The sequence below is a fragment of the Lolium perenne genome, unplaced genomic scaffold, assembly GCF_019359855.2.
Source record: "Lolium perenne isolate Kyuss_39 unplaced genomic scaffold, Kyuss_2.0 unplaced103, whole genome shotgun sequence".
Taxonomy (NCBI): Eukaryota; Viridiplantae; Streptophyta; class Magnoliopsida; order Poales; family Poaceae; genus Lolium; species Lolium perenne.
Genome location: NW_027249061.1, coordinates 595,144 through 619,580, shown reverse-complemented (window position 1 = coordinate 619,580; position 24,437 = coordinate 595,144).

Below are 24,437 nucleotides of genomic sequence, written 5' to 3'. Positions count from 1 at the left end.
TCGACTACTTGCGTGGTGGCCACATATTCCTTCGTGTACATCCTTCAGGATTATTCTTCCTTCTTCGGGTGTAACGCACCTTTGCAAGACGCCTGAAATACTTCGCTTATACAATTCTCCCTTGACCACCGTAAAAGCTTTGGAGCGTCGAATTACTCGCCTTGCTTCAACTGGATCATCGGGTATTTCTTTCCTCATGATGTATGATATGTACGGCTGCATCCACGGTATCTGTATCACCATGACCAAGTCCTGATCCTCTTCTTCGTCCTCTTGCTTTTCCTTGGCAGCTCCCGAGGGTTTCTTCTCCTTCTTTTTTGACTTTGTTGGCTTAGTGGATCTCTCTGTTATCTCTTCCCAGAATACACCTGGCGGGACTGGAAGGCACTGTGACCCGATGTTTGCAAGAACGTCGGCTTCGTCATTGCTCAACCTGCTAATATGATTTACTTCGCATCCATCGAATAACTTCTCAAGCTCGTTGTACACCTCCTTGTATGCCATCATGCTATCATTGATTGCATCACATTGGTTCATAACTTGCTGAGCCACCAACTGTGAGTCGCCAAAGATTTTTAATCGAGTTGCTCCGCAGGCTTTCGCCATCTTCATCCCGTGTATGAGAGCCTCATATTCTGCTTCATTGTTAGATGCGTTAAGGAACGTCATCCGGAGGATGTACTTCAATTTGTCGCCTTCAGGTGATATGAGTACTACTCCTGCGCCAGCTCCTTCTAGTCTCTTGGACCCATCAAAGTTCATGGTCCAAGTTCTCGATAAATACGGAGGTCCTGTATTTTGCAACTCCATCCATTCTGCGATGAAGTCTGAAGTATTTGCGACTTTATTGCTTTTCTTTTTTCATACGTGATGTCCCGAGGGGAAAGTTCTATTCCCCAAAGGGAGACACGACCCGTAGCTTCTGGGTTATTCAGTATATTTGACAAGGGAGCTTCATTGACCACTATGATCGGGTGTGCCGAAAAATAGTGGCGCAATTTTCGTGCTGTTGTGAACACTCCATATGCTAGCTTTTGGTGCGAGGGTACCTTTGTTTTGAAGGTGACAAGACTTCGCTCACGAAGTATCTTGGCCGCTGCACTCCATGGATTTTCCCTTCTTCCTCTCTTTCGACAACTAATACTGTGCTAACCACTTGGGGCGTGGCTGCAATATACAGCAGGAGAGGTTCCTTTTCCTTTGGAGCCACCAGGATTGGTGGTGTCGAGATTTTTCGCTTCAGATCCTCGAAAGCTCTGTCGGCTTCTTCGTTCCACTGGAATTTATCTCCTTGTTTTATCAGCGCATAAAATGGTAACGCTTTTCTCCTAACACAGCGACGAACCTGCTCAAAGCTGCGACTCGCCTGATTTAGCTGCTGTATTTCTTTCAACTTTGTTGGCTTTCTCATTGTTACTATGGCTTGTATTTTGTCGGGATTTGCTTCAATCCCTCTTGCCGAAACTAGAAACCCCGGAAGTTCTCCTATTTGGGACGCCAAAAGAACACTTCGTCGGGTTCAGTTTGAGGCAGAATTTGTCGAGGTTGTCAAAAGTTTCTTTGAGATCCTCGATCAATGTTGTCCCCTTTTTTGATGTTATGACGACATCATCGATGTATACTTGCACGTTTTTCCCGATCTGTGTTGCTAAACACTTCTGCATCATCCTCTGATATGTTGCTCCCGCATTTTTTAGACCAAAGGGCATTGTCTTGTAGCAAAACACGCCGTAAGGTGTAATAAACGCTGTCTTGGCTTCATCATCTTCTTTTAATCTGATCTGGTTATAACCAGAGTATGCATCCAAGAAGGAAAGACGTTCGCAACCTGCCGTGGAGTCGATAATTTGATCGATCCTTGGGAGGGGAAAGTGATCCTTAGGACAATGTTTATTGAGACACGTAAAGTCGACGCACATGCGAAGGACTGTCGTGTTTTTCTTCGGCACCATCACTGGGTTAGCTACCCATGTGGCTTCAGAGATATTTCTCTGATAAAACCAGCTTCTTCGAGTCGATTTATTTCTGAAAGCATGGCTTTGCGGTTTGGTTCCGAAAAACGCCGCAAAGGTTGTCTGATTGGTTTCGCTGTTGGATCCAAATTTAGGTGGTGCTCGGCAAGTTCCCTGGGTACTCCTGGCATGTCAGCTGGACACCATGCAAAGATTTTCCAGTTCTCACGGAGGAACTTGACGAGCGATTTCCTATGCGATATCCATATCGTTTGCGATAGATGTCGTCTTTTTTGGATCTGTCGGGTGAATCTGCACCTCCTTAGAATTTTTCTCTGTGTTTAAAGTTGATTCTTGATTTGGCCTTCCAACGTGCGATGCGTCGTAATCAGTCATGCTTTTTGACGTCAAGTACTCGGCTTGCATCCCGAAAGTTTCTGCCAACCTGTGAAAATCCTTGTCGCACTTATCGGCTAAGGCAAAGCTTCCCTTGACTGTGATTGGTCCTCTTGGTCCGGGCAACCTCCACAACAGGTATGTATAGTGTGGTACTGCCATAAATCTAGCATATGCTGGTCGTCCCAACAGAGCGTGGTATTGTGATGGAAAATCCACGACTTCAAATTCGAGCTTCTCGATTCTATAATTTTCTCGGGTCCCAAATTGAACATCGAGATTGATTTTTCCCAATGGATAACTTGGTTTCTCTGGTGTGATGCCGTGGAACCTTGTGTCTGTTGGTTTCAAGTTTGCTAAGGATATGTTCATCTTCCTCAATGTATCTGCATACATGAGGTTCAAGCTGCTGCCGCCGTCTATGAACACTCGAGAGACATCAAATCCTGCGATAACTGCTGGCAGAATAAGTGCTGACTGCCCTGGTCGAGGAACTTGCTGCGGATGATCTGCTATTGTGAAGCCGATATCTTGTCCTGACCAATTAAGGTACTCAACTGTTGGTGGAGGCATTTTCTCTGCCATAAACACCTGTCGTGAGATTACTTTTTGAGCTCTATTGGACGGCCTTCCCTTCTGAATCATCAACACTGCTCCGTTGGAGTTAGGATCAACATAGGGTGGTGGTGCAGGTGCTGCCGCTATTCTTAGCTGGTGTCGATTGTCCTCTGTAATCGCGGGAGGTGGCGGTAGATGAACCTCGCTCCTAGGCTCCCGAGGGTTTCTCTGTGCTGCTCGAGCGTGAGCATTTTCTGCGTATCTGAACATTGCCTGAAAATTTCGACAGTCTTTCTGCAGGTGCCCCGACTGTCTTTTCCCGTTGCTGTCGAGGAAGAAGTGCATCTGGCACGGTCCGTTCAGCATTTCCTCGGGGGACACGAAAGGTCTTGGAAACCTCGGCCCACTATTTTGCCTGTTGCGTGAATCATCCCTATTATCACCTCGCTGTTCACTGCTTCTCTGGTAATCATCTCTGTTGCCTCCTGTATTTGTCCGAAAACCTGCCGAAATTTGTCCTGGGGCGTCGTAGTTCTGGTACGTCCGAGGAAATCTTCGCCTCGGTTGATAGTTTCGACCACGGTCCTCCTCTGGCGACCTGTGTCGTTTGTTGTGGACAGCGTCTTCTCCATCTGCCCATTTATTTGCTATCTCCATTAACGCGGATACTGTCCTTGGATTGGTCCTTCCCAAATCCTCGACAAAGTCTCCACGCCTGACTCCTGCGACAAACGCATCTATTGCTCTCTCGTCAGATATGTTTTCTGCCGAGTTTTTGATGATATTCCACCTCTGGATGTACTTTCTCATTGGCTCATCTGGCTTTTGTCGACACGCTCTCAACTCCTCTAACGATGCGGGTTTTTTGCACGTGGATCTGAAGTTCTTGACGAACACGTCCTCGAAACTTTCCGGTGTCGATGGATCCTGGAGCGAGTTTCTTTATCCATGATCGTGCGGCACCACTCGGGTGCACCTGGATGCTTTGCATGGCTGTTGCTCTAGTTCCTCCCTGTCGCCTTCACCGTCTCCAGATAGTCGACTAGCCAATCCTCTGGATCTTGAAGGCCGTCGAATTTCTTGAAATTATCGGGTAACTTGAATCGAGGGGACTCGCGTTTTGCGGCCTCTCCTCGTGCAGCATGGTAAGCCGCACATCTCTTCGTCGTTACGTTCGGGGATTGCCGATGATCCCTTCGCTTTGCCGCGCTCTGTCGACTCTTGCTTGTCTTCTTTGTGTCTCTTGTTCCACTTGGCCCTTCAGGTGCTGCCGCTGTTGCTGCTGCGGGTCGCGGACTATTTTGCCTTGCCACTCCTTCGGGAGGCGTTGATATAAACGCTGTCCCCATAGCTCCAACTCCTGCTACCGCCATATTGTACAGTGTTTCCCTTGGGTCACCCGGAGGTGGTTTAGATGCAAGGATAAAAGCATGTGTCGCCATATACCCAGCCTCTGGTGTCTTAGGGATGATGTTTCCTCTTGTATCTATCGACATAAAGGACATGTCGAGGTTTTGAACCAAGTGTTCTCTTTCCGCTTCGGGTATGTGTTGCAGTCTTGACCTTGCTCTGTTCCGCGCCTCCCGATGGCTATCACCCGTAGTTCTAGATTGTCGACTTAGATCTGCCCTTCTCCTGCTGGATGCAGAAGCTGCCTCCTTTCTCCTGTTCAACTCAGCTGTCTGTTTTTCCAATTCCCTGGCAGCTCGTGCGAGCCTATATTGATATGCTTGCAATTCTTCTGGTGTGGCTGTGGTAGCCATTGGTTCTGTGCCGTTCATAGCTCTCGCAGCTCTGTCCCACGCTGCTTGTGAAAGTTGAACTCTATCTCGCGGCTCTGGCCCGACGTATTTGTTGCCCAAGCCTTGTCGCAGATTGGAGGGATCGACGTATGGATTTCCCAAACTGTCGAAAGCCTCAGATGTCTCTTCTTGATCTTCAATGGCGTAAATCTGATGATACTTTGTACTCAGATCTACGTTGGGTTTGGTGACATCATCGTTGAGATTGATGAAGACCTTGCCCACTGTGAGAGATTTGTCGATGAAGTCATGACTGTCGACATCGCTTGAGCCATCGCTTATATACGAGTCCGCAGATGACTCAAACGATATGTCGTTGAAGATCTTGGCGAGTTTCTCTCTTGCTCTGATGCTGACGTAGCGTGTCGCCGAGGTTTCTTCTTCTCCTGACTCGTTTGACGATGCATAGCTTGAAAAATCGGAATCGGCCACTGATGATCCCGACGAAATCGGAATCTCGACACGATACGATCCTTCCTTCTCGACGCGAAAGTGGAACCTTCCGAACGTCATCTCCATGGGCTCCGCCAGATACGCATATGCATCCAAACGGGAGGGTGGGTGAGCAACAAAATCGACAAGACCAGTAGCGATCTGTTTACCTCGATCCATTGTGTTGCTTGCGGTTGACGATGTCGAAGATCTTGAGCGTGCCATCGAGATCAGCTCCTTACGCCTCTAATTCCCACAGACGGCGCCAATTGACAAGGTATTGACTTGTCAATGCCTATGGATTGTAGGCTAGGGTTTAGTTAGAAGTAGAGGGCAAGTAGATCTCGAAGGTTTCAGCCGAAAAGTACTCGACGACTATGAAAACTAGGGTTTGCAGACAATGATTCGATTGATTCTTCGTCCCTCGACTCCCCCTTTATATAGGAGGTGGAGCCGAGGGATTCGTGCTATACAAATTTACAGAGTCCGGGACGGTTTCTAACTCATCCCGCCAGATTACAAACAACACTCCCTATTACAACTCTATCTTTCCTTAGTAAATCTTGGGCTCCCGAATCTTCTTATTCTTCGGGTATTGGGCCTCCAGTAAACCCCGGGTACTATCTTCGGCAGGCCCATTTGGCATGCCTATGTCAATGTGCAACATGTGAGAGAGGTCTTGTGCATCTTGCGCCATGAAAAGCTTTATGCTAACCTCCCCAAGTGCACCTTTGCTCAAAACAAATTGGTTTTTCTTGGTTTCGTGGTTTCCGCTAATGGGATTGAAGTTGATTCTTCCAAGGTGGAGGCCATCCACAATTGGCCTACCCCTACAAATGTTGGTCAAGTCCGAAGCTTCCATGGACTTGCCGGGTTTTACCGCCGCTTTGTGAAAGATTTTAGCACCATTGCTTGCCCTTTGAATGAGCTTACCAAGAAGAATGTTCCGTTTGTTTGGGGCAAGGCCCAACAAAATGCTTTTGATGAGTTGAAGAAACGCCTTACCGAAGCTCCCCTTCTTGTTCTTCCAAATTTTGCCAAAACTTTTGAGATTGAGTGTGATGCAAGTGGGCTTGGTATTGGTGGTGTTCTTATGCAAGAGGGCAAACCCGTGGCATACTATAGTGAGAAGTTGGATGGCGCACGCCTCAACTATCCTATATATGACAAGGAGCTCTACGCTTTGGTTCGTGTTCTTGAAGTTTGGCAACACTATCTTTGGCCAAAAGAGTTTATCATTCATTCCGACCATGAGTCCTTGAAATATTTGAAAAGCCAACACAACTTGAACAAACGACATGCAAAATGGGTCGAGTTCATTGAGTCCTTCCCATATGTGATCAAATACAAGAAGGGCAAGGACAATGTTGTGGCGGATGCTCTTTCCCGCAAAAACACCCTTTTGCTAACTCGTTTGGATTTTCATGTTTTGGGACTTGAAGAGATCAAAGAACTCTATCCTTCCGATTCTTTCTTTGCTCCAATTTTTGAGAAGTGCTCCGTTGAGCGAGGAGTGGATGATTTCTATTTGCATGATGGCTATTTGTTTAAAGCTAACAAGATTTGCATTCCCGAGTCTTCGCTTCGAAAATTGCTTTTGCAAGAGTCTCATGGAGGAGGTCTTATGGGTCACTTTGGACGTGGCAAGACATATGCCATGCTCTCAACCCACTACTATTGGCCAAAGATGAAGCGAGATGTGGAACGCCTTTGCCGTCGGTGCACAACATGCTTACAAGCTAAGTCTACCTCCAACCCTTATGGTCTTTACATGCCATTGCCTATTCCTTATGCACCATGGACGGATATTAGCATGGATTTCATTCTAGGCTTGCCTCGCACTAAACATGGTCATGATTCTATATTTGTTGTAGTGGATAGATTCTCTAAGATGGCTCATTTCATACCTTGCCATAAGAGCGACGATGCTTCACACATTGCTTCATTGTTTTTCAGGGAAATCGTCCGCCTACATGGAGTACCACAAAGCATCGTGTCGGATCGAGACGTCAAGTTCATGAGTTATCTTTGGAAGTCGCTCATGGCAAAGTTTGGAGTCAAGCTCTTGTTCTCATCATCATCGCACCCGCAAACGGATGGCCAAACGGAAGTGGTCAATCGAAGCCTCTCCACCCTCCTACGCATCCTCGTGAAGAAAAACTTGAAGTCATGGGAGGTGATGTAGCCCGACCTACGGTCTTCGCTTCATCATGTGCTTCAACGACAAGAACCACACTCAAGGCCGAGGTCACGGAGGCATGGAAGAGAAGAAGGAAGAAGAGCGCCCGAGGTCGCCAAGAAGAGACGGCGCATGAAGCACGACTGCTCGGATTATCCGCCCCACTAAGGCCGGACAATCCGCCCCCCCTATGTGTCCAAGTCAATTCGGGCCAAGTCCCATGTACCCCCTTGTATGCCTAAACTACCCCTCCTTAGTGGCTCCCTATATATAGGCTCCCACCTCCCCCTTCATTAGGTTAGGAATGAACTTGAGAGAATTAGGCTCATGCCTCCACCATCCCTTTGGGATTAGGGAAACCCCCTCCTTAGATTTACCCAAATCTATTGTACAAGGCACTCCTTATATGATTAGTCTCTCACACTCGTGATTCAACCACCGGTCTCTCACTCGTGTGATTCTACCGATCGTATACCGATCTTCCTCTCGGGGATTCTACCGCGTGTCTCTCCCTTGAGAGATTCTATCAGGATAGTGGTTCGGGCTATCGGGAGTAAACCGGAATTGTATCGGGTTGGTGTGTGTTTGCGTGTGTTCATCGTATTCATCGCCGTGTTCTTCGTGTTCTTCCTCTCCCCCGCCTTTCCCTCGGTCAATTCGTGAGATCGGGCAACCCACGTGGCCTTAGGCCGCATCATATGGTATCAGAGCAAAGGTTGCCACGAATTTGACCCTCCAATTTCACCAATTTCGCCCAAAAATTTTCCCAAAATTTTGCCCAAAAAAAATAATAGAAAATAGCTCGAATTTGGATCTCTGGATTTGTTGAGTTTTTTGTGGTTTTGTTCCACAGATCTGTTGTCTCTTGTGTTGATCTACATCTTCCCCAATTTTTGTGCTCCAATTCGCCCTATATCTTGAGAAATTTGAGGGATTTGGACCCTATTTCCGTGCGTGTTCATCATTCTGTTCTTCCTCCACGAACAGCTCTCTCCTGGCCGTTTTGGTCAAAGCCCGCGTGTGCCCACCCGCGCCTTGGCCCCTGGCCCGCTCACCGCCGCCACCTGCGGCAGCTCCGCGCCTGAGCCGCACGCAGCAGCGCCATCTCGCGCAAGGCCCCGCCCGTCCTCTTTCCGCTCGCCGAGCAGCAACAACGCGCCGCCAGGCCTCTGGCAGCCGACTCCACCGCCGCCAGCTCGCTGCACGCTCCGCTCACATCCCCCCTCGCCTTCACGCGCGCGCAGCTATCAATCGCCGGCCCTTCCGCATCGCTCCTCCGTTTCGCACGTCCAAGCCACGCCACGCGCTAAGACTAATCGCCCATCATCCAATCCTGCGCGCAGCTCGAGCCCCATCCGCGCGCGTCCAACGACCGCCACCAGCGCGCGTGAATCTCCAGCTCCTGCCTGCCCGCGCATTGATTTCCTGGCCGGCTGCCACCCCCACGCTCTCCATTTTGCTCCCCTGTGCCTCAACCAGCAAGCAGCAATCCAGCCCGCGCACCAGCTCCACTCGCCTGCGGACATCCCAGTTTCTCTCAGCTGCTCAGCGGTACTACCGCTTCTACTACCGCCTGTACTACCGCTAACTCGGTTTGGCTTACAGTATACTCTAGACGTTTAACCGGTACCACGGCCGGTACCACTAGCGGTACTACCGCCCTGACATATTTGTCTGTCCAAGTTTCGTTCAATTTTGACACACCTTTTTGCCCCAAATTTTGACAACTTTCCGGAGCCCGTTTAACTCCAAATTTTAACAGCATCTCCCAAATACTCCACATAGTCTATCCTCAATTTTTGACGATTTTTGGAACCCAACTTTTGACCGCTCGTTTTGACCCAACTTTTCGGGCATTGACTTAATTTGCTCGGTTTCCGTTTTGGAGTGCAAGGATTGTCTACCAAGCGTCCGCGTCTACATCAACACCGCGGCGACACCTTCGGCACCCCGGATTCCGGCGCAACTTCAACACCATCGTCATCACCATCATCGCAAGTTCGTGTGCTTGACACCGCCTAACGTCAATAGGTATAACTTGCCTCCCCTACCCCTTGTAGCCCCTTTCTTCCTTTGCGTACCTATCCCATTGGGAGTGGCTTTCCGAGTGTTGCGAAGCATTGCACAAGTGTCACGACCGTGAGAGGGTGTGGGTGTGCGTTGTGTTGAGCAAAGCTCCGAAGCAAGCTCGGTGAGAAAGATACACAAAAGAAGAAAAAGTGTGGCATATACATAGAGAAAAAGAAAGCTTCTAAGCATAGAAAAAAAGAGAGAAAAAAAAAGAGAAAAAAAAGAGAAAAGAAAAAAAAAAGAAATAGAAAAGAGTGTGTGTCCACCGATACCGAGAAGTGCAAAGCTTGTGAGCACTAAGAGAGAAAAGAGAAGAGTGGCATTTGTGCAAATCTTGTTGCTTCTTTCTTGTGCAACCAAGCTACGGTCTCTCTTGTGTTGGCGTGACATCGAGCATATAGTCTTCGTTAGGACCATCTTTGTCACTTGCTCACTTCCTTGGTCGCGCTAACCCCATTGATCCTCTTGTGTGTGTTTCCGTATTTCCTTGACATAGATCACCACTTTTGACATTTGACTTTGGATCTTACCCACATTTGACAATAGACTTTTCCGTTGATCTTTTTCGTTTGCTATCCACCCCTTACCCACCACATATAGAGTTCCCAAGGGGGGGGAGATGATGTAGCCCCGGTCACCGACGTCGCTACACCAAGACCAACAAGTCCCCCAAGTGGACCTGATGTGGGGTGGCCTTCGGACACCTCCACACCAAGACCAACAAGTCCCCCAAGTGGACCGATGACGCGAGCCCGAGTCAAAGCGCTACATGATAAGGTGAACTCACTCCTCACTACCCTTGATCTTGATACCCCATTGGATGGACTGCTACCTCAGGCCGATATGCTTTGTGTTATCAGATATGAACCTCGAGAGAAGGACGTCGCAGCAGACCCGAAGATGGACAAGGAAGGAGGAGGAGAAGAGTGGCCGCCGAAGGACGCCCTCGGGCCGGCAGAGCCGGCCTCCGGTGCACCGGCACTGCCCGGCCTGCTCACCCCGGCACCGCCGGCCTCAAGCCCCCAGATCGCCGGCCTGCTCACCCGGCACTGCCGGCCACTGACTCCCAGATCGCCGGCCCTTCCAGCTGAAGACGCGACCGGCGGCACTGCCGGCCTCGAACCAGCGGCACTGCCGGCCCCACCGGCACTGCCGGCCAATCATCACCGGCACTGCCGGCCAAGCCCCTGTTGACTTCATCTCAACCGTTGATTTCGCATCTATGGACCAGGATAATTTATGTAGTGCCGGTTTTACCCCTGTACGAATCTGGACCTATAAGTACCTCACCCCTTCCCCCAGATTAGGGTTAGACTTGTTTTGAACTCAAACCTACCTTTGAGCTTAGTCTCCCTTGGGTATCATCCCTCTGTAATCAAGGCACCTTGGTTGTTGACTTTGATCTTGTTGAGTGAGATTCTAGTACAAGTTACTCTCTCTCCCTCACCAAGCTCTTCCTCTCCAACCCCAATCTCTCTCCGAGAATTCTGCCACGTGCCTCTTCCTCGGAGATTCTATTGGCGTGGTCCATCGAGCCACGGAGGTAAGCATCGGGTGTATCGGGTTGGTGTGCGTGCGTGAGTCTCGGAGTTCCTCGTGTTCGTCGTGTTCTTCGTGTTCTTCGCGCTCTCCCACCTCTTCCCTTGGATTTCGGGGTCAAGCTGCGAGATCGGGCCACACACGGGGTCTTAGACCTCATCATATGTTGCAAAAGAGGCAAGAGAGGCGACGAGGCATTGGACCAAACCGGAAACTCGACAAGGCAAGCCGGAAACACACGAGGGCGAAAGCGTTTGGGAACATACCCTTTGGCGTGAATCCCATGGGTCGGGTCATGTATCTCGTCCATGTTGGGGTAGCTCTCAATTGCGCGTTTCGTGAGCTCATGCTCCGTAGCGGTGGAGGTTGATGGTCGGGTACCTACACATGGAATGAGCAAAACAAAGAGCGTATGTGCATGGTAGAGGAACACATTATCCATCATGATGTTCCAAGACTTGTGCACATCACCATTAGTATCAAGCAAGATAGTATGAAATGCATGGCGATAGTGCAAATGATATGAAGGTGCATGCGTGGCATGTGGGAACTCATGATCATCAAAAATGGAGAAGGCTATGGGGGCCATCTCATGGACAATGAAATAAGCATTCTTGCATACCAAGCATAAGAAAGAGCAATTGTTCATAATCTCGGATGCAAGGATCATGGAGTGGTGCAAACATTTTGGGCAAAGCATGTTCAACATGTTGTCCTTGTCATTATCATTGCAAGCAATACATGGTAAAGAGCAAGTGGTCGACATATTGCAAGTAATGGTGGAAAAATTGAAGCTCTCATAGCATGGCATGGTCATGGTATCACAATCAATCAATTCCACATGATCAACAATGTTAGCAAGCAAAGCATCACATGGGAAAGTGAAAGTAGCATGTGACATAGCAAATGGATCATCGAGATCATGCATGCACTCAAAAGTCATCATGTCCACTAGTGGGATCATGGCATCATCAACACCTATGTTGTTACCTTTGTAGGCCGACTCATTTGAGGTAGGTGTTGTGGAAGTAGGAGGATCCATGTGGTCGACATGTCCATCTTGGAGCAAGCATGGTGAGATATCATCATCTTCATGCACCATGTACATCGTCTCCATGAGCGGGAACTCATCCTCCGTGGAACCTAGTGCAACATAAGAAGACACAAACGAGGGAGAGGTTAATGTGTTAGCAAATGCGATGTCCTCCATGGACCTATCATCTACCTCTCTCAACTCACTTTGTGTATCACTCATGTCCTCCAAATGGAAGCACTCAAACTCACATATGGGGTGGAAGTCACTCAACTCACTATCACTCTCACTCAAGTGGGCTAAGTGGCTCTCATTCTCACATGGGGTTGGTACCAACTCATCAATCAAGCATGTAGGAGTAGGTTCGACTTGCTCATCTCCATGCGCCTCCGTGGTTGAAGGGGACTTCCCATGCTCAACCATCTCAACTCCATGCGCCTCCATAGGTGAAGGGAGAATCCCATGGTCACCATGCTCAACTCCATCGCCTCCCAAGTCGTCCTCAAGTGGTGGCGCCGTGGTGTAGTAGAGAGCTAGGCTCGGATCCACATCAACCTTGAGTTGACCTTGGCGATCTTCATCTTGAAGTGTGGGCGCGATAGGCATCTTGGAGACTTGTGCATTGAGCTCGTCGAAGTAGAGCTTCTTGGCGCTTGGCGTTGTGCATTGCCATGCCACGTGACCCTTGGCCTTGCACACCTCACATAGGAGATTGGGACATTCCCGTGGAGGGTGGCCTTGTTGCTTGCACTTGTAGCATCGGAGTCCATAGGCACGTGACGAGGTAGAGGCCATTGTGGTGGTGGCACAAGAGGTGGAAGTCGCCTTATGAGGAAGGTATGCTCGATGTGCACTTGCTATCCTTGGAGTGGTAGGCACCCTATCACGGTGTTTGTCGCCTTCATGTCGAGGCTCTCGTCTTCGTGCATCATCACCATGGCTTGAGTGGTGTCGTCGAAGACTCGTGGAAGATGTTGGTCGGTGGAGATCATGAAGTGGCGTGTGGCGGTGAAGCTCATGTGATGACGTATGTCGATGACGGTCCTTGCCATGCCTAGATGATGGCTCATGCGACTTGGCATGTTGCTTGCCGCGCCTTGTGGAGCTTGGAGAAGAGTGTCGATGACGCGTATGATGGGGACGCTCTTGAAGCTCCATATGGTGTACTTGAAGTCGACGATCTTGTGCATAAGCACGCTCATGGTTGCGCCTTGTGGAGCTCATAGAAGTGTGTCCATGACGCTCATGATGGGGACGCTCTTGATGATCCATATGATGGTGCCATCGTGGGTGTCCTTGATCTTCATATGTAGCTCCAATGGCCAAGTGGTGGTACTTGGGAGCATCGTCGTTGCTCCTTGTGGAGTGATGTAGCCCGACCTTCGGTCTTCGCCACATCATATGCTTCATCGACAAGACGGCACGCTAAGGTGAATCTTCTCCTTTACGCGTGCCTCGAATCGCCTACTTGGAATGATATACTACTTCATACTCCGTCATACCTTGATGATAGGAACTCGACGACAAGTACGGAGGGAAGAGTGGACGCCACGGAGACCCGAGGACGCAAGGCCGATGTCACGGAAGCATGGAAGAGAAGAAGGAAGAAGAGGAGCTGGACACTCCAGGCCGGCACTGCCGCTGCACCCTGGCCGGCACTGCCGCCACCCCCGGCACTGCCGCCCTGCCTCCACCGGCACTGCCGCCGCACCGGCACTGCCGGCCTCCCCACGCGGCATCGCCGCCGATGTCGTGACCACTCATAATCTAAACCCTAATCTGCCACATGTATGGCTGTGCTTGTATCTTAGTTTCCCCAAACTACCCCTCCTTAGTGGTTCCCTATAAATAGACCTCCACCCCCACCTTCATGAAGGAGAGATGATGTTTAGATGAATTGGCTTATGCCTCTACTATCCCTTTGTGGATTTGGGTAACCCCCACCTTAGGTTAATTCCTATTGTATCACCCGGGCTCCTTATCGACTCGTGAAGATCTCTTTGGTGACTTCTACCGTTTGTTTGATCTTTTGCTTGCACTTCTACCTTTTGGTCTTTTGCTTGCACTTCTATCAACCTTCCGGTCTTTTCACCCTTCTAGATCTCGCGTGCTTCGATTTGTCGATCTCTTTGCGGGACTTCTACCGGAAGGTCTTTTCTCGCAACCTCTATCGAGTTGGTGTATCGGGCCAACGAGGATAACCGATTTGTGTGTGTGCGTGTGTTTGTATCGTGTTCTTCGCGTTCATCCACTTCCCCGCGAATCCCCCTCCGCAATCACACTCACCCGGGTCAATCCGTGAGATCGGGCAACCCACACGGGCTTAGCCCGCATCATATGGTATCTGAGCATAGGTTGCCACGAATTTGACCCTCCAATTTCACCAATTTCGCCCAAAAAATTTCCCCAAAATTTTGCCCCAAAAAATAGCTCGAATTTGGATCTCTGGATTTGTTGAGTTTTTTGTGGTTTTGGTCCACAGATCTGTTGTCTCTAGTGCTGATCTACATCTCCTCCAAATTTCACCGTCAAATTCCTTGTAAATCTCTCAGAATCGACGATTTTTGCCCCAAATTTCCGCTGCGTGTTCATCCAGTTCGTCCTGTTCGTGCTCACCGGCACTGCCGGCCCCGTTTCACCGGCACTACCGGCCTACCCGGCACTGCCGGCCGATTTCTGGCGGCACTGCCGCTACTGCATCTTCCACCTTGCTCCGCTCGCCAAGGACGCCCCTGCTCGATCTGTTGCGCCGCCACCACCCACTGCCCTCCGCTGCTCGCCTTGGCCAAGCCACGGCACCACCACGAGTCGCTCCCGCCCGGGCCAACTTCCAAGCCGCGCGCCTCCTTCCTCATCCACGCGCGCGCCTCGCTCCACTCGAGTTGCTCCCCAGCAGCAGTCAACCACCGGCCCGCCCACGCCCGCACCTACAAGCCAAGCCGCCTCCAGGTCGCCTCCACCACCGCGCGCCCGCCTCCACTGCTCAACCGGCCGACCCGCCCTTTCTCCTGGCCGCACAACGCGCGCCCGATAGCCGCGCCACACCACCACCAGGCCGCCGCCCCTACCGCCGCTCGCCTCCACTCGAGCAAGATCGGCCAGATCAAAAGCCGGCCGCCCCAATCGCCTCGCACGCACAGGCCACGCGCCCGAGCCCGCGCGAGCTCTTCCCCTGGCCGCGCGCCTACCTCGCCCATCCACGCATTCACCTGGCCACGGCCCGCACTTGCCCTGCTCCGATCTGACCGGCACTACCGACGAAGAACCACCGGCATTGCCGTGACAACCACCCCGGCACTGCCGCTCATCCCACCACGGCACTGCCGGCCATGTACATGTGCTGAGCAAGTTTCGTCCAATTTCGGCTCACATTTTTGCCCCAAATTTTGACAACTTTCTGGCGCCCGTTTAACTCCAAATTTTAACATCAATCCCCAAATACTCTACATAGCCTACCTCTAATTTTTGACGATTTTTGGAGCCCAACTTTTGACCGCTCGTTTTGACGCAACTTTTCGGGCATTGACTTAATTTGCTCGGTTTCCGATTTGGAGTGCATCGGTTGTCTATCCCGCTTCCGCGCCTACATCAACACCGCGACGACACCGTTGGCACCCCGGATTCCGGCGCAAATTCTCCATCGTCATCGACACCACCACTTCGCCATCGCAAGTTCGTGTGCTTGACACCGCCTAACATCAATAGGTATAACTTGCCTCCCCTACCCCGTGTAGCCCCTTCTTCCTTTGCGTACCTATCCCATTGAGAGTGGCTTTTCGAGTGTTGCGAAGCATTGCACAAGTGTCACGACCGTGAGAGGGTGTGTGTGCGTTGTGTTGAGCAAAGCTCCGAAGCAAGCTCGGTGAGAAAGATACACAAAAGAAGAAAGAGTGACATAGAGAAAAATAAAGCTTCTAAGCATAGAAAAAAAAAAGAGAAAAAGAAAAAGAAATAGAAAAATAGTGTGTGTCCACCGATACAAAGGAGTGCAAAGCTTGTAAGCACTAAGAGAGAAAAGAGAAGAGTGGCATTTGTGCAAATCTAGTTGCTTCTCTCATATGCAACCAAGCTACGGTCTCTCTTGTGTTGGCGCGACACCGAGCTTATAGTCTTCGTTAGGACCATCTTTGTTACTTGCTCACCTCCTTGGTCGCGCTAACCCCATTATTCTTCCTTGTGTGTGTTTCCGTGTTTCCTTGACATAGTCACCGCTTTTGACATTTGACTTTGGATCTTACCCACATTTGACAATAGACATTTTCTTTGGTTCTTTTCGTTTGCTATCCACTTCCTCACCTACCACCATATAGAGTTCTTAGCCTTTTGCGTGTGCTTTGAGTGTGTGTGTGAGTACATATCGGTTATTCTCTAACTTGAACCATCTTCTCGATTTTGGTTTGCTAGTTTTGACCTTTTGGTAGTTCTCCTTCCACCATATATACACCAATCCTAGAGACTAACATGTATAGTGAGGATGAGCCTACGGAGGACGACATGGAGTACTATGAGGGTGATAGCTCCGCAAGCACCGAAGATATGGAGGACCATGTGGAGCTCGACACCGACAATGGCTCCGCATGCATTGGCGACATGACCGACATCGAGCATCTCTACACCGACCATGACTCGCCAAGCATGGACAACATGATGGATCACCACTCCGAGCTCGACCACAACATCGACGACATGGTGGAGCACCACCTCGACCAAGACTACGACTACGACGACATGGTGGAGCACCACCTCGACCACGACTACGACTACGACGACATGGTGGAGCACTACCTCGATTATGACTACGACACCATGATGGAGCACCACACCGAGCACTACCTCGAGCATGACATCGACACCATGGTGGAGCCTAGCTTCGACCACACCTTGAACAAGACCGGTGCCTACAAGTTCCCCATCTTGGCCAATGGAACTACATATGAAGATAGAGGACCTCCAAGACGGCGCAACCATGAGAGTGCTTATGCATATGATCATCTACGTCGAGCTCATCCTATGGAACATCAAGAACGCCACCATGATCGCCATCGACACTCTCCTCCGAGCTCAAGAAGGCGCCACAAGCAAAGTGCCAAGCCACATAAACCATCATCTAGGCATGCCGAGGATCGTCATCAACACATGTCGCCTCATGATCGTCGTCGACCATCACCACCTCATGACCACCATCGACATGCATCACCACATGACCTACGCCGACACAAGTCACCTCATGTTCGCCATCGACCAACACCTCCCAAGGATCTTCGACGACACCCCCCAAGACATGGTGATGATGCAAGAAGACGAGAGCCTCGTCATGAAGCGGCCAAGGCTACAAAGAACAACAACACCAACCATATGGTGTCCACAAAGCCTAGCGCCACCACCAAAATGGCACCTCCAAGACCGCCTACACATGAGAAGATCTCCAATGGAGCGAGACACGGCGCTACACCAACAAGCAAGATGGTGCCAAGAGCAAAGGAAGAGGAACCACATCTTATGGTGTTTCCCCCTCCTACCGCCACCACCATAATGGCGCCTACAAGAAGCTCAAGCCCCAAGACGAAGACCATGGAGTCTACACTTCAAGATGAAGGATGGTCTACCCATCTTTATGCCAACATGACAATGCGTTATCCACCAAGATCAAGTAGCTCCCAATGCTTTCGTTGCAAACAAGACGGTCATCTTTGGGAATGCCCCAATCTCCATTGTGATGTGTGCACATCCAACAAGCACATGACGTGGGAATGCAACACACCACAAGCCCACAAACTCTACTTCGCCCAATTGGATGCCGAAATCGCCAACAAGACACTTCAAGATACCATTGTCTTCAAAGAATGGTGCAAGGAAATGGACAAGATGACGACTATGAAGACCACACTTCAAGATGGAGCACGAGAAGGCCAAGACAAGAGTGACGTTGATTCGAGCCTAGCTCTCAACAACACCATAGCGTCATCAAATGATGTCAACATGGGAGGCGATGGAGTTGAGAATGGTGAGCATGGGATGATCCCTTCACCAATGGAGGCGCATGGAGATGAGAAAATCGAGCCTACTCCTATATGCTTGAATGATGATATAGTACCAATCCCATGTGAGCATGAGAGCCACTTAGCCCACTTGAGTGAGAGTGATAGTGAGTTGAGTGACTTCCACCCCATATGTGAGTTTGAGTGCTTCCATTTGGAGGACATGAGTGATACACCAAGTGAGTTGAGAGAGGTAGTTGATAGGTCTATGGAGGCCATTTCACATTCTAACAACTTAACCTCTACCTCTAGTGTGTTTTCTCATGTTGCAATAGGTTCCATGGAGGACGAGTTCCCGATCATGGAGAAAATGTACATGGTGCATGAAGACGATGCTATCACACCATGCTTGATTGAAGATGAACATGGAGGCCACGTGGAGCCTACCTCTTCCACAACACCCACTTCAAATGAGTCGGACTACAAAGGTACCTATATGGGTGTTGATGATGCCATGATCCCACTAGTGGACATGATGCTTGATGAGTGCATGCATGAGTTGGATGATCCTATTGCTATGTCATATGCTTCTTTCACTTTCCCTTGTGATACTTGTGATACCACCATTGTTGATCATGTGGAAGTAGTTGCTTATGATAATATGTCCATGCCATGCTATGAGAGTTTCGATTTCTATCCTATTGCTTGCAATATGTCGAACAATTGCTCTTTCCCATGTATTGCTTGCAATGAAAATGATAATGCTAATGCTTGTGTTGTGACAACCTTGATGAACAATTTCTCTTTCCCTAGGTTTGTCGACAACAATGATAAAATGTTGAACATGTTTTGTGCTAGATGCTTGCAATACTCTCCCATTAATGCAACCAAAATGTTGAATACTTGCTCTTTCCAATGCTTGGTTTGCAATGATGTTAATATGCTTGTAAATGAGATTGCCCCCATAGCTCTCTCAAATTTTGGAGACTTTGCATATATCCATGTTGAGCATGTTCCCATGTTTACTCCGCATATTCACCATATCTATTATGATGCTTTGCTTAACGCTAATGGTGATGTGCAAAAGAGATGGACCATCATGATGGATGATGTGTTCATATACCATGCACACACGTTCTTTGCTTTGCCTATTGTGTGTGTAGGTACAAGATTGCCAATGTCAACCTCGATTGAGCACGAGTTGACAAAAAGAGCTCTTGAGAGCATAATACAAGTGAGTACAAGATCGAACCCGGCTCTAATACCTTTCCCATGCTTTGCATTGAACATGCCGAAAAATTTCTCTTTCTCTTGGTTCTTTTGCAAGCATGATGATGTGATTTTTACCGTTGGTGTTGCCTCAAACATGTTGAGCAATTTCTCTTTCCTTTGGTTTGTTGGCACGCACGGTTGTGCAAATTTCTACTTGGTGAACTTTTTGGATGATATGTTGTGTGTTGCACCAAATATGAGGACCAATTTCTCTTTCCAATGGTTTGTGTGCACACATGTTGATGATATTTTGGACACTCTTCCGTATGTGTTTGTGCCAAATTCTCCTCTTGTTGCGTCAAGGATGTTGAACAATTTCTCTTTCTGATGCCTTGAGTGCAACAATGCACATGAGTTTCTACATGAGATGGACATCATAGTCGTCTCAGATTTCGGAGTTTTTGTGTTCCCACACTTAGGGTGTGTTTGGTAGACTGACTCACCTTGCCAGCCATATCTCTCCTCATACAAGCTCACCTTAGCTTAGCTGAGCAGAGATATTGATACTGTGTTTGGTAGCCTGTGTCTGTTCAACCAAGCTGAGGTGAGATGTTGTTTGGTAGAGTGTGGCTATGTAACTAGGCTGAGCTGAGATTTGTTTGTTTGGTAGACTGTGTCTGATTATGTCTCCATCTTGACAAACGCCATGACAATTTATGAAACATTTCAGCAAAGACATCAAATTTATGAAACATTTAAGTAGAATATTTGAAAAACAACATCATAAATAATATTTGAACACATATTGCAAGATTTAAAATACGTCGATGTTCCAAAATAACTTTATATCACCAAGTCTGCATGCATACATGCTACCTACTGATCCATATTGCATAAAATAGATATCCATAAGTTATAATTACCATTACAGCATAGATAGTTTTTCTAGTCGCATGAACATCAAGTCAAACAAGATCGGGATTTTTGGCTATGATACGCTTGAACGCAGCTTGACGAACTTCAGCTTCCATCTTGACGAAATTAAGACCTTGACCCTTATGCTCCGTCAAATAATCCAGAACAGCCAACTTTTGATCCATATCACAACCAGTAAGGTCCATAACAGCCTGATACAGATCTGGATGTGTTTCGGTATGGCATGTGTTATTGATAGCCACAGCCACATGACGCAATGCATCAGACATGTTGTTTACCTGAATTTTATCTTCCTCACACAAAACAGAGGTCCTCTTCCTCTTCTTATTTGAGCTAGAAGGTGGTGAAGGAGTAGTTGTCCCAACGCCTTGAACACCAGATTGAAAGTTGGCTTGACCTCCCACAAAACCTTCACCACTTGTGTCTTGGCCCTCCAAATCGATAGTATTCTCTGGACACTCTACCTCGACGGGTTTCCCCAAAGGCTCATTTGACCCCATTGCAAACTTTCCTGTTGCTAGCTTATCGGCAAAGCAAGCTTCCATATACTCGAAGTTGACAAGTGGTGTGTTCAGAAATTCAGCATCCTTAGGAGTGTCCTACAGAACATGTTTCCAACACATCTCATGAAAGTTGGCTGTAGAGCTCTAAACCTTGTGTTGTGCCCAACTACTAGGAGAAACATGGCTACTTGTTCCTCGATAGAAGTATGGATACTATCTTTCAATAATGACCTCTCTCTAAACAAGGTGCACAAGCGAAAAAACGGAGTTCTTTTCATCCTTAGCTGATTTAAACAATTTGTGTCACTCGAATGATAGATATATCTCAGATTTGATTCCCTAGCTATATCCATGTCAATCCTACGGCCTATGGATATCATCGGTGTTTTCCTAGCTCTCCTTGAGATAAAAACCATGTATGCACCCATTACCGCTGCAAGACCGGCTGCCTTGACAATCAATTGGCGTCGCTTTCTTGCCAAATCATCCATCTAAACAATACAAACAATAATTTCTTCCTTCATACATGCACATGGAATAACATGCACTGCCCACAGCAACAAAAAATACACACATACAACATGCAAATAAAGGCATAGGATGTGGTCATACCTCGGATGCAGGCTGTTGCCGGTGGTGGGCGATGTGGATGAACTAGGGTTTGGAGAAGCTAGGCGCACGTGCTGGAGAGAGGTCGGCGTCGGCAGTCGTCGGTCGTCGGTGAAGGCCGCCTCGCGAGGTAGAGGGAGGAGCCGCGCTCAGCCTGTACCGACCAGGGAGCTCCCGACCTCCATGGGGGCGATTGGGATTTGGTGGTGCCGGGCGGCCTGGACGGGAAGCGGGGGAGCTGCAGGGTGGAGGGCGGCCGGCTGCGGGTGAGAGGGAGCGGGAGCCTGGCCGGAGAAGAGGAGCGGCGGGCCGGCGGGAAGATGGGCGACGAAGATGGCGATGCGGAGGACCGCTTCCGTGACGAGGGAGTGGAAGCGGGGGAGCTGCAGGGTGGAGGGCGGCCGGCTGCGGGTGAGAGGGAGCGGGGAGCCTGGCCGGAGAAGAGGAGCGGCGGGCCGGCGGGAAGATGGGCGACGAAGATGGCGATGCGGAGGAGCGCTTGCGTGACGAGGGAGTGGGGGCGACGGGGCGACGGGGTTGCGGGTCGAGGCGGATGCGATGCGGAGGAGCGATGGGTGGGGATTCGTTCGGGATGGGTGGGGATATTTTCTGGGATGAGTTCGGCCGAGCCCGGGTGTGAAGCTGGATTTTCCCTTCCCAACTCGGCCTGGCTCACAGCCCGTATTTGCATGAGGTGGGCATAGCCCAGAGGCCTCACCCGACCTGCCAAACACCCAAAATTCGGCTGGGTTGTGAAAATCTGGGTTCACCCGGCCTAACAAACACACCCTTAGAAGATGTTCATATGGAGTTCTTACACATTGACCATACACATGCATTATTCTTGATAAATTTGTGTTGTGCTAACGGTGTTGTGAACATGAATGGACATGTCGTTGATGATATGCTCCTCTATCACGCACACATATACTTTGCTTGGTCTTTGTTGTGTGAAGGTACATGTGACTTGTGGATGAGCGTCAATGAGTGGTTCCGCCCACATACTTCGACGACCCAAGATCTATCGATGAGAGCACACCGACAGTATGCAAAGGTGACCTCCTTCTACTTGCGCTCTCTTGCTAAACCCGTGGAACATTGGCTATGCTTTGAGTGTTGTTTGGCTTTTCTTGTGCTATTGATAGGGCCCTTGACAAGTGAAGCGACATTCAAGTGTTGGTGTCATCTACCTCCTCTACACATTCATGAAGATTTATCGTCGAGGACGACTCTTTTTCAAGTGGGGGGAGATGATGTAGCCCGACCTTCGGTCTTCGCCACATCATATGCTTCATCGACAAGACGGCACGCTAAGGTGAATCTTCTCCTTTACGCGTGCCTCGAATCGCCTACTTGGAATGATATACTACTTCATACTCTGTCATACCTTGATGATAGGAACTCGACGACAAGTACGGAGGGAAGAGTGGACGCCACGGAGACCCGAGGACGCAAGGCCGATGTCACGGAAGCATGGAAGAGAAGAAGGAAGAAGAGGAGCTTGACACTCCCGGCACTGCCGCCGTGCACCCTGGCCGGATCTGCCGCCACCCCCGGCACTGCCGCCCACTCCACTCCACCGCCGCCGCACCGCACTGCCCGGCCTCCCCCACGCCGGCACTGCCGCCGATGTCGTGACCACTCATAATCTAAACCCTAATCTGCCACATGTATGGCTGTGCTTGTATCTTAGTTTCCCCAAACTACCCCTCCTTAGTGGTTCCCTATAAATAGACCTCCACCCCCACCTTCATGAAGGAGAGATGATGTTTAGATGAATTGGCTTATGCCTCTACTATCCCTTTGTGGATTTGGGTAACCCCCACCTTAGGTTAATTCCTATTGTATCACCCGGGCTCCTTATCGACTCGTGAAGATCTCTTTGGTGACTTCTACCGTTTGTTTGATCTTTTGCTTGCACTTCTACCTTTTGGTCTTTTGCTTGCACTTCTATCAACCTTCCGGTCTTTTCACCCTTCTAGATCTCGCGTGCTTCGATTTGTCGATCTCTTTGCGGGACTTCTACCGGAAGGTCTTTTCTCGCAACCTCTATCGAGTTGGTGTATCGGGCCAACGAGGATAACCGATTTGTGTGTGTGCGTGTGTTTGTATCGTGTTCTTCGCGTTCATCCACTTCCCCGCGAATCCCCCTCCGCAATCACACTCACCCGGGTCAATCCGTGAGATCGGGCAACCCACACGGGCTTAGCCCGCATCATGGAGACTAGGTGAGGTTCCGCCATGGTGTCGATGTCGTAGGCGTGGCGTTGCTCCACCAAGTCGTCGATGTCGTAGTCGTGGCGTTGCTCCACCATGTCGTCCATGCTTGAGGAGCCATTGTCGATGTAGAGCTCCTCGATGTCGGTCATGTCGGTGATGCTCGCGGAGCCAAAGTCGGTGTAGAGCTCCTCGATGTCGGTCATGTTGGCGATGCTCGCGGAGCCATAGTCGGTGTCGAGCTCCACATGTTCCTCCACATCCGCGGTGCTTGAGGAGGTGTCCTCCTCGGAGTGCTCCGTGTACTCCTCCGTATCCTCATCTTCGCTATCCATGTTAGCACGATGGTATGTATATGGTGTATGTTAGTGGAAGAACACTACCTCGCAATCTTACCATGGTATGATAAGATCGGGGCGATCCAACAAGCCGAGGTCAAAGTCAATTGTATCGGGCACTCACACAAAAACACACGCAAAAGCTAGTCAATATGGTGTTAGGTGAGTGTGGTGGAAAGCCAAAAGCCGAAATCTGAAATCAAGTATATTGTCAAGAGTGGGTGAAATCCAAAAATTCAAATGTCAAAGCGATGATCACTATAAACACGGAAAAGATGTGGAACACACACACGAGATAAACGGGGTTAGTGCGACCAAGGAATGAGCGGAAAAGCGTAAGAAGCCCTTAAGCAAGGGTGCTCGGTGTCACACTAACACAAGAAGAGATCAAAGCTTCGGTTGCAAAGGAAGAGACAACAAGATTCACACGTGGCCTCTCTTCTCTTATCTCTCTTTTGCTTAAAAGCTTATGACTCTTTTGTGTATGGTGGCACTTGACACTCTTTTGTATTTGGATGTATGGGGGCACTTTGCACACTTTTGCTCTTTTTGTGTTTTGCGGCTTTTTCCTCGCACTATGTTAGCGTTAGCTCGCTTTTGCTATTTTGCCACTCGAGTTTTGCTTAGAAGCTTGACTCCACACTACACACACACCTCACAATCGGGGCCACGTGCAATGTCTC